This window comes from Orbicella faveolata, unplaced genomic scaffold (genome assembly GCF_042242905.1).
Source record: "Orbicella faveolata isolate gen_17 unplaced genomic scaffold, um_ofav_v1 contig_13, whole genome shotgun sequence".
Classification (NCBI taxonomy): Eukaryota; Metazoa; Cnidaria; class Anthozoa; order Scleractinia; family Merulinidae; genus Orbicella; species Orbicella faveolata.
The window spans coordinates 26,403,809-26,412,384 of NW_028301540.1; the positions used below are offsets into that span (position 1 = coordinate 26,403,809).

Here is an 8,576-nt window from a genome sequence, read left to right on the forward strand (position 1 = left end):
TTAAAGTAGTGACAGTAGATTGAAATGCGCTTCTTAAAGCTGACCTATCCAGGAGCAATTATTTCTTGTTCTTGAATGGCTCTTAGTTGTAGCTACAGTCGGGAAAGGGGGGATGGGGAAGGGGGTACTCCTGGAAATTTCGGATATCTGTATGCCGTGGAAGATTAAGTGGTCTCCAGCTCTTAACGCCAACACTGACACACCAGATGATTCTCGAAGTATCACAGGGATCACTAAGCTAAATAATTTTGAGTTTAGCTCCGCTGAGTCAATTACCTGTTGGCGCGCATATTGCATTGACCGTGGACAGGTGGAAAAACAGTTAAACCGGAAAAGCCTGGTGTACATTGTAATTTAGCGTTGTCCAACACGCAATCGGTCAGGTTGTAATGCTAATCGTATTTGACAGAATCTCAAGTTTTCTTTCGACACATACTGGGGTGACATACTCCTAGATGGGCATGACCGGGAGCCATGAGTCAAGTCAGTCAACTCGCAAAGCTTAACAGAAGAGTGATAGTGAACCACTGGTGGAAGGACTGCAGATTGTCCCTACGCTTTACCCTGATAGGCCTCTGTTTTATTCTAATGAACTGATGCTGTGACAATGATGTCATGTAGCTTTACGAACATGCTAATTGTCAAGGGTTTCTTTTGTAATTTAGTCAGACATCGCTCTTTCTTTATTTCTGCTGGAAACATCGTTCTCTAAAGGAGACTTCAGGTCATTTTCTAAAAAGGCACGAACACTGCGACTCCAGCATCGGTGCCATTATCAACAGGTGTGAGCGAGAAAGCGTCTGGTGATGCTTCCATGGATAGTAACCATGCATGGCAGGGGTGTATTGATGTCTTCAAGGCAGCTGCATTCGTGTCTTTCATAGTCTGTCCACTTTAGAGAGGCACTTGTCTCTGGAGAAATATACTCAGTCACTGGAGAGACATTCCCTTATGGACTTAGCTAAAATGTGCTACAAACCCTGCTTGGAGCAAGCGTTGGCGCGTTACTCAAAGCCACAATAGGTCACCAAGAAGCCCTTGTTGTTTCAAAAGAGGGTTGGGCTCTCAGGGCAGTCAGTGACAAGCAGCACTCGTATCTTATGGTAAAATTCCGCACTGGTCAAACGACAGGCCGAAAGCTTGACGCCGAAATGGTGGCGCGGGAAATGCGCAGAGCCCAGGATCCTTATAATATTCGTCTTTTTCAGGTGCTAGTTTTTCGGGGCGGGGAGGATCGTTAAATTTTTGTAGAGAGGGAGAGGGAGTAGAGGAGGAAGACCTTTAGAGGAAAAACTCATGGCCGAATCGTCTCAACCTCGTTCCCAGGGTCTTTCATCTTACCGCACCCTGGAGCGTACTCCAGTCGGGCGGTAAGATGAGAGACTCTAGGAACGAGGTTTGAATCACCCTTTTGATTTGAGTCACCCTTTCCAAATTCGCTGCAACGATTAATTTACCTTTATCGGCTTAAAATTAGATGATCTAATGCATTTTGTTTCTGACACTGCGCGTAGACGCAGCGCAACAGTGCCTTAACAAACTAATCACTCTAGAAGATCTGAAAACATAGATCTCCCAAACAGCTTACTTTCCTGAAAATAGTTTTTCACAAAGAACTACTTATTTATGATTTTTTTATACTGCAAAAGAAACCCTTGACCATTAGCATGTTCATAAAGCTAAATGGCATCATTGTCACAGCATCAGTTCATTAGAATAAAACAGAGGCCTATCAGGGTAAAGCGTAGGGACAATCTGCAGTCCTTCCACCAGTGGTTCACTATCACTCTTCTGTTAAGCTTTGCGAGTTGACTGACTTGACTCATGGCTCCCGGCCACGCCCATCTAGGAGTATGTCACCCCAGTATGTGTCGAAAGAAAACTTGAGATTCTGTCAAATACGATTAGCATTACAACCTAACCGATTGCGTGTTGGACAACGCTAAATTACAATGTGCACCAGGCTTTTCCGGTTTAACTGTTTTTCCACCTGTCCACGGTCAATGCAATATGCGCGCCAACAGGTAATTGACTCAGCGGAGCTAAACTCAAAATTATTTAGCTTAGTGATCCCTGTGATACTTCGAGAATCATCTGGTGTGTCAGTGTTGGCGTTAAGAGCTGGAGACCACTTAATCTTCCACGGCATACAGATATCCGAAATTTCCAGGAGTACCCCCTCCCCCCCCCCCCCCCCCTTCCCGACTGTAGCTACAACTAAGAGCCATTCAAGAACAAGAAATAATTGCTCCTGGATAGGTCAGCTTTAAGAAGCGCATTTCAATCTACTGTCACTACTTTAAACTTGTAATCGGTTTATGTAAATTGCGAAATGTTGAACATTTGCGCAAGAGCAGTGAAAGCGTGACTGGGCTGCTCGTACGGTTGTGTGACAACTTTTACTGAGTCTCGAATATCAGCCACGCAGCATGGTTGCCGATATGATAAAAACAGATTCCTGGGGCCCCTGATTCTTACAGCAGAAAGCTTGGGCTCTTTAAGGCAATGTGGAGTGGTATTGAGGGGAATCAACGGCTTTTAGGTATGTTTTCTGTACCATTTTCGGATTAAATTAGTCGTATTAATATTTTGTTTATTTGTTTCGGGTCAGAGCGTTTCACTTCTTGTTTCCATTTTATATAGGCGAAATTTATTTGGGACTTGCCAATACACTTTTAAACTTACACTTTTGATGACCGCGGTTTGATTTTGTTGTTGTACCGGTAATACATTGCCGAATTAACCTCTCGACTTCTTGAGCTTGAACGGAGGTCGGCTGTTTGCCAAATTAGAATAAGGGCGCGATTTTGATTTGCTTCAAGATATTTCAACTCGATTAATTTACAGTCCTTTAACGTCCTTAATGCTAAACAGCATTCCAAGTTGCCCCATTATTGTGTCTTAACGAACTGAAAGCGTTTTGGTGAGCCGAAAACATTAAGGTTACAGGAAATCTCTTGCGTCTGTCGTGAAAACCATTCACAGCGTTGTTTACATTAAGGAAATACACGCGATGACAGACTAGACATGACGGCGGACAGGAAATTAAACAAAGTTAACGCGCAATGTTTCGAAAACGTCTAAAAACAGTTTCTATGTAGTGGACATTATGTTTCTACTGATAGCAGTGAATTGACGGGATTTTAATGAATGATGGCCTTTTACTTTCGCCGTTGAAACTGATTTGTCTCTTGTTCGTGTATAATTATTGTGTTATTTGCGCCCAACACATTGACATAGATTTTCATTTTTCTCAAAGGGAAATACTGCGAGTTCGAGCATGAAACTTGGCATGATATATGTTTAATAATGATATTTCTAGGCTGTAAAGTAAAATAATCGGAAAGTGAGGTACCAGATGCATTTTTAAGCTGTTAAACATGATCTATATTTTTCCGTTATTTTTCACACGCTTCATAGGTGTTTTTAAAATTGTTCGGAAAACCACTATATCAACATCTCTGAGATTAGTTTAAAACGAGGAATAAATTAGAGTGGTTGTTCCACATTTGTGTGAAGTTTGAAGTCAATTGAATTTATTTTAAGACTTTACCAGCGCTTCGTCCTCGCACCTTATTTCGGTCATTTTATTACACGAAAAACCGCACTTTGACCGCGCTTTCAAATTTTCGCGAATTTCTGAAAAATAAAAATTCGCTGGAACCTTGAAATATGATTTTTAGAATTAGCTCACCTAAGGGTATCTTTGGGCAAAATATGAGCGATTTGCCAAATGGGTCGTTGACCGGCGGTTCTCGATCCTAACAGTCAGCCATTCTTAAAGAGCTTTTTGCAAATAGTACACTCAAAACAGTTGGCTCGTTACACGCCATAAATTAAGTTTTATTCCACCGTCAGGAGTGCAGTAGTGAGAGGGCTCGAGCTACCAGCTGTGCCTCGTGGGTTGGAGTACTTTACAAAGCGTCATAATTGATTTGGGTTGAGTTTGTTGTTGGTTTCCTCCCTTGGTCCGAGTGATTTTATCAGGGGTTTACTCCTTCCACAGAATCGCACAAAATGTTCCACTGAAATCCCAATTGGACTGAACTGCTAAAAGCGTACGAATAGTTATACTCTGGATGGGCCACTACTTCTTTTTTATATTTACACTTTACATTCCACGTTCTATGGATACGTAATTATAAAGGTCTTTGGAAGTCGTTATATTTTGCCAGCAACAGTTATTATTTTTTAGCTTCAAACTGATTTTAAACAATGTGCCCGATCTTTGTACACTTTAACTATAACGCCCAGCTATTTATCAGTTTGACGATTAACCGCTGCTCAGATCAAAGAGACTAACCGCAAAGGGTCCGATCAAAAAGGCTAACCGCAAAGAGCTTCTTAAGCTAAAAGGTATACATGCGGGCAAACTGCGGTTACAAGATAATAACCTGCATCGAGTAAAGATTACTCAAAGAGGTAATGCAACTTTTAATTTTACTGTTTTCAGTGTTCCGGCGTGTTTCACGAAGACTGTGCTTCCAATTTTATCGATGCCCAGCTCAAGCGCCATGGATTTTCTTTTAGACGTGGAAAATGAGCCGTGAAACTCACAGATCCATTTTTTTTGAGATTTAATCACAGTGCTCTTGTGCGGAAGATCGATGGCTCAAAAGTGAGGTCTCCAAAGATAACAAAAGATAACAAAACGCCCTGTACATGTTTTGATCTTGAATAAAGATCACTGATTCTAATAATACATGACCGCAGGAACATAAATAATAAAAATAAGCATTATTTTAAGTCAGTGATGCATAATAAGACTTATAAGAGATGTTAAGTGCTAACAGAACCTGAACCATCTCTAGCTGGATCTCTTTTAAAAGTAGATCTAGCCTGTTAATACAACTCCGTTTCAAGTCGCTTTATTCTATAGTCTCCTGTCGTCTCGTAACACTTCCTCCGCGAGGAGCGTTTCGTGTGACCCCAACGGAAGACTACCCCTGCTTAGTAGATAAAACAAGGGCAAATAAACAAGCCTGACCTTACACTCATAAATTATCAAGACTTAGCGTATAAAGAAAACACACAGCACTTAACGGAATATCTCTCAATTATCACGTTTCCTTTTCCTGTTTTGTGAGTGTCTCGACGGTCAACAAGCGACGGAGGAATATATCCGATTCTATAATGGTTAATAGGATTGCATGATGACGTTGAAACTCGTTGAAGCATCCCGCTAAGTGCACCTTCTTCGCTCCACTTTAAAAGTCTTAAAAGGTGGAAACAATTCACCGGCGGTCGGGAAGACACGTTGATGTTCTTGCTATTGGAATCCCAAACTGACTTAACTTTATGGAATGATTTTGGTGGACGATATCATTGTACGAAAACTATAGAGCTACACAGTTAATTACGGGCAGACAGGTACTCAGTAAGTCACAGCGGAAGTTACCGTGCTGACTTTTCTTTAAGAGGCATGGCCCGGGGGGAATACTCCCTTATATGGGCTATATAGGTATGTGCGGCCCCAAAGGTTAGGGGTTTACAGCCGTTTTAGTCATAAATAGGGTATCGATTTTGGCAATTTTGGTTATAAATACGGTATGGTTTTAGCACTCTAGTCATTAATTGGGTATATTTCTTAGCAGAAGCTACTTTTTCATTGCTATCCGATAAGAACGACAACAAAAGTCCTTCATAACTTCAGTTTTAAGGCAACTACGCGAGCTGCAACTGTCATAAATAGGGTATCGAATTTTTGGCCAGGTCATAAATAGGGTAGGAAAAATCGCAGATTTTGGTCAAAAATAGGGTAAGGGTTATGGGAGGTGGGCCGCACAACCCCACCCAACTTTTCTGGGAGTACCTCCCCCCGGGAGCCATGGAAAACGCGAAACAAATGAAAGAAACATCACGGACTCTTATTGATAACGAACAGTAATCTATCAATTCACAGCCTAGGTCAAACTAAATGTCACGGTAACAAACTGTGTCTTCGCAGCAAGGTAAATCGTCTCCCCAATTCACCTCAATTCGGTGAATAACTGTAAATTATACAAGAGTAAACGAGACGAGTACATCAATTTCTTATAGGGCAAGGTAGTCTAATAGCAAATTTTGTTTTTTGTGTTATGCTGATTTTGTTAAAATAAACCAACCGAGCCACAACTATCCAGGACTTTTAATCTAAACTGAACACATTACTCGTGTACATCGTCATGTAGGATCAAAAACCTAGTCAAACAACAACAACATGGCGGGAACTTGAAGCGTGCATTAAAGAGAATCAACCAATCAGCTTCTATTGTAACGCATACATTATCATAAATATTTCAACAGATTTAAGGATATCGATAACAGGAAGGGGGGAAAAAACACAGGAGAGATATACGACTACAGCGTAAAAAACCCGTATAATTCTCTGTACTTTATTAAAACAATTAATTCCGTGCTGGTCTAGTTCATGTGACTACATAGGTAAAGCCAGTTATCGCAGCTAGATTTAAATTCAATAACATTTTAACGAAAATATTACTCCGTCAAAACATATTATTAAACAAATGGTAGCCTGCGTAGCTTGGCGGTTTTTAAGCAATTTGAGCGCGTTAAGAAAGCGGCGAGGCCGTGATAACGAGCGCCAAAGCCTGCGAAGCTACGAGGAGCCAAATTGCTTAAAAACTTCCTTGAACCGCCAAGCTACACGGGCTAACAAATATGGTAGTTTGAAAATTTTATTCATCTGTTATGTTTACTTTGCAAATTACTTCTAGTTACTTACATGACAAACAAGTTAAATACAATGAATTAAATACCATGCCGGCTAAGTGTTGTTTGGTAACAAAACTTACACAGGTATTTTTCGGAAGAGACATTTCCTAACCTTCATATTGTTAACGCTAATCACAGATAGTCCTCCATGGCAGTGGCCTGTTAGACACTTGGCCACGTAATTACTCGGCCTATATTACCGTGACAGGCCCCTTCCTGTGAATGTAATTGAAAGAGAATGACAAATCAATATAAACATAATTTACAATCAAGAAGAACACTAACTGTCAGTAAATTACAGAGTTAATTTAACTAAACAAAAAAAAAAAAAAAAACTCGACTGTGCGCGACATTCATTCATAATTTCCGGCTAATGCACTGTGGCAAAATTAAACAGACTACTGGAGCTACCGCAGAACGACGCTTGAGCACTTTCCATATCGGGCCCAGCCCACGCTATCCCGGAGAAATTTGAAAACGCAGCTTTATTTCAACGGTTTATAGGTCTAACGTGCACACTAATCCGGAGAAACTGTTTACGGAAAACAAAACTCACGACAGTCATGTGATTAACCCTGACCGTTAAATGGTACACACACAAGTGTTTCTGCCGTCAATGATTGTTGTGTTCTCAAAGGCCGATCGGGGCCTTAGTCATAATCATATCAAAATACTTCGAATCTGATTGGTTATCAGCACGTTCTCTTTGGAACGGGCAACTTAGCTATCCAATAACAAGGTGTCAAATAGCAACATTTGCGCGGCGTGCGAGTTTTATTTGCCTTTTCTTGAGAATGAACACTTCTCTATCAGTTTCCAAAACTTTTCAGAAATTATTTTTCCCCCGAGAACTTTGTCATCTAAATGGTAAAATCGTAAACAAGCTTGGCTTCGTCTAGATACTTCCACGATTGTTTATGGTTAGATTTATTGGTAACTCTGTCTGAAATCATACTTAAGGTCATTCACCAGTATTGCATTGCGCATCCCTACTGCGCATAATTTCAAGCGTGATTAGAGCGCGCGCATTAAAACATGGCGACTTTTTCTTTACAGCTGGACCTCGCCATAGCGGTAAACCGTCATTTTCTCGCAAACTGGTATGGTGACCTATCATTTTTTCTGTGTTGTTTTGAATTGAGTAATAAATTTCTCTGTGTAAAATAAATATGGACCAATTCTCAGTGTAGAACAAAAAGCAATCGTCGGAAAGATGAATTTAGCAAGGAATCGTGACTACAATCATGATGGTATTATAAGGATTTATATGGGTATAAACAAGGTGCTGTTGCTCCTAAACGAAAATGGGGACCCCTCAGTTTTATTTCAAAATTTAAGTTCCTATAATATAAACAGTCAATAGGCAAAGTTTCACAAAAGTCTCAGTACAGGTTCTATTTTAGTGGAATGACCTTAAATGAAACATTATCTTAGCCACTTATAGGCCGAATGTTGGGTGTGGTATATATACTTCATTATAAAAGTGATGACGATGACGATGATGATGATAATCATAATAAATGATTTGGCATTTTAAAGCAGTTTAGTTTTGCTGTAGTCCATTGGTACCCAGAGCGGCGTAAATTCATTTAATCACACTATTTTATTTTTAATGGCCAATTCTCGCTATGAGACATCGTACGGAATCATGGCAGTTGTTTCATCCAAACAAGTATCCAGGCCAAGATGATAAATGCAACTACCATGATTCTCTGCAGTCGCATCCCATTGTGTTTTAGATTTCTTTTGAACTCACCTCAAAAGCAAGGCTAACCCCATTGATGGCCTTTAGTGCGTATTTCTTATTAGAATCGTGTTTATCAGTGAACTGAATACAGTACCACCCGGGCTTGTTCTTCTTG

At 40.4% G+C, this 8,576-nt stretch overlaps 1 long non-coding RNA gene across 1 annotated transcript; it reads left to right on the forward strand.

Moving 5' to 3' along the window:
- The first annotated feature begins 2,296 nt into the window (after positions 1–2,296).
- Positions 2,297–4,734, forward strand: LOC149115804 (uncharacterized). Its single transcript, XR_016205816.1, has 2 exons — positions 2,297–2,542; positions 4,454–4,734. It is a non-coding gene; the product is annotated as an uncharacterized LOC149115804 (long non-coding RNA).
- Positions 4,735–8,576: the final 3,842 nt, after the last annotated feature.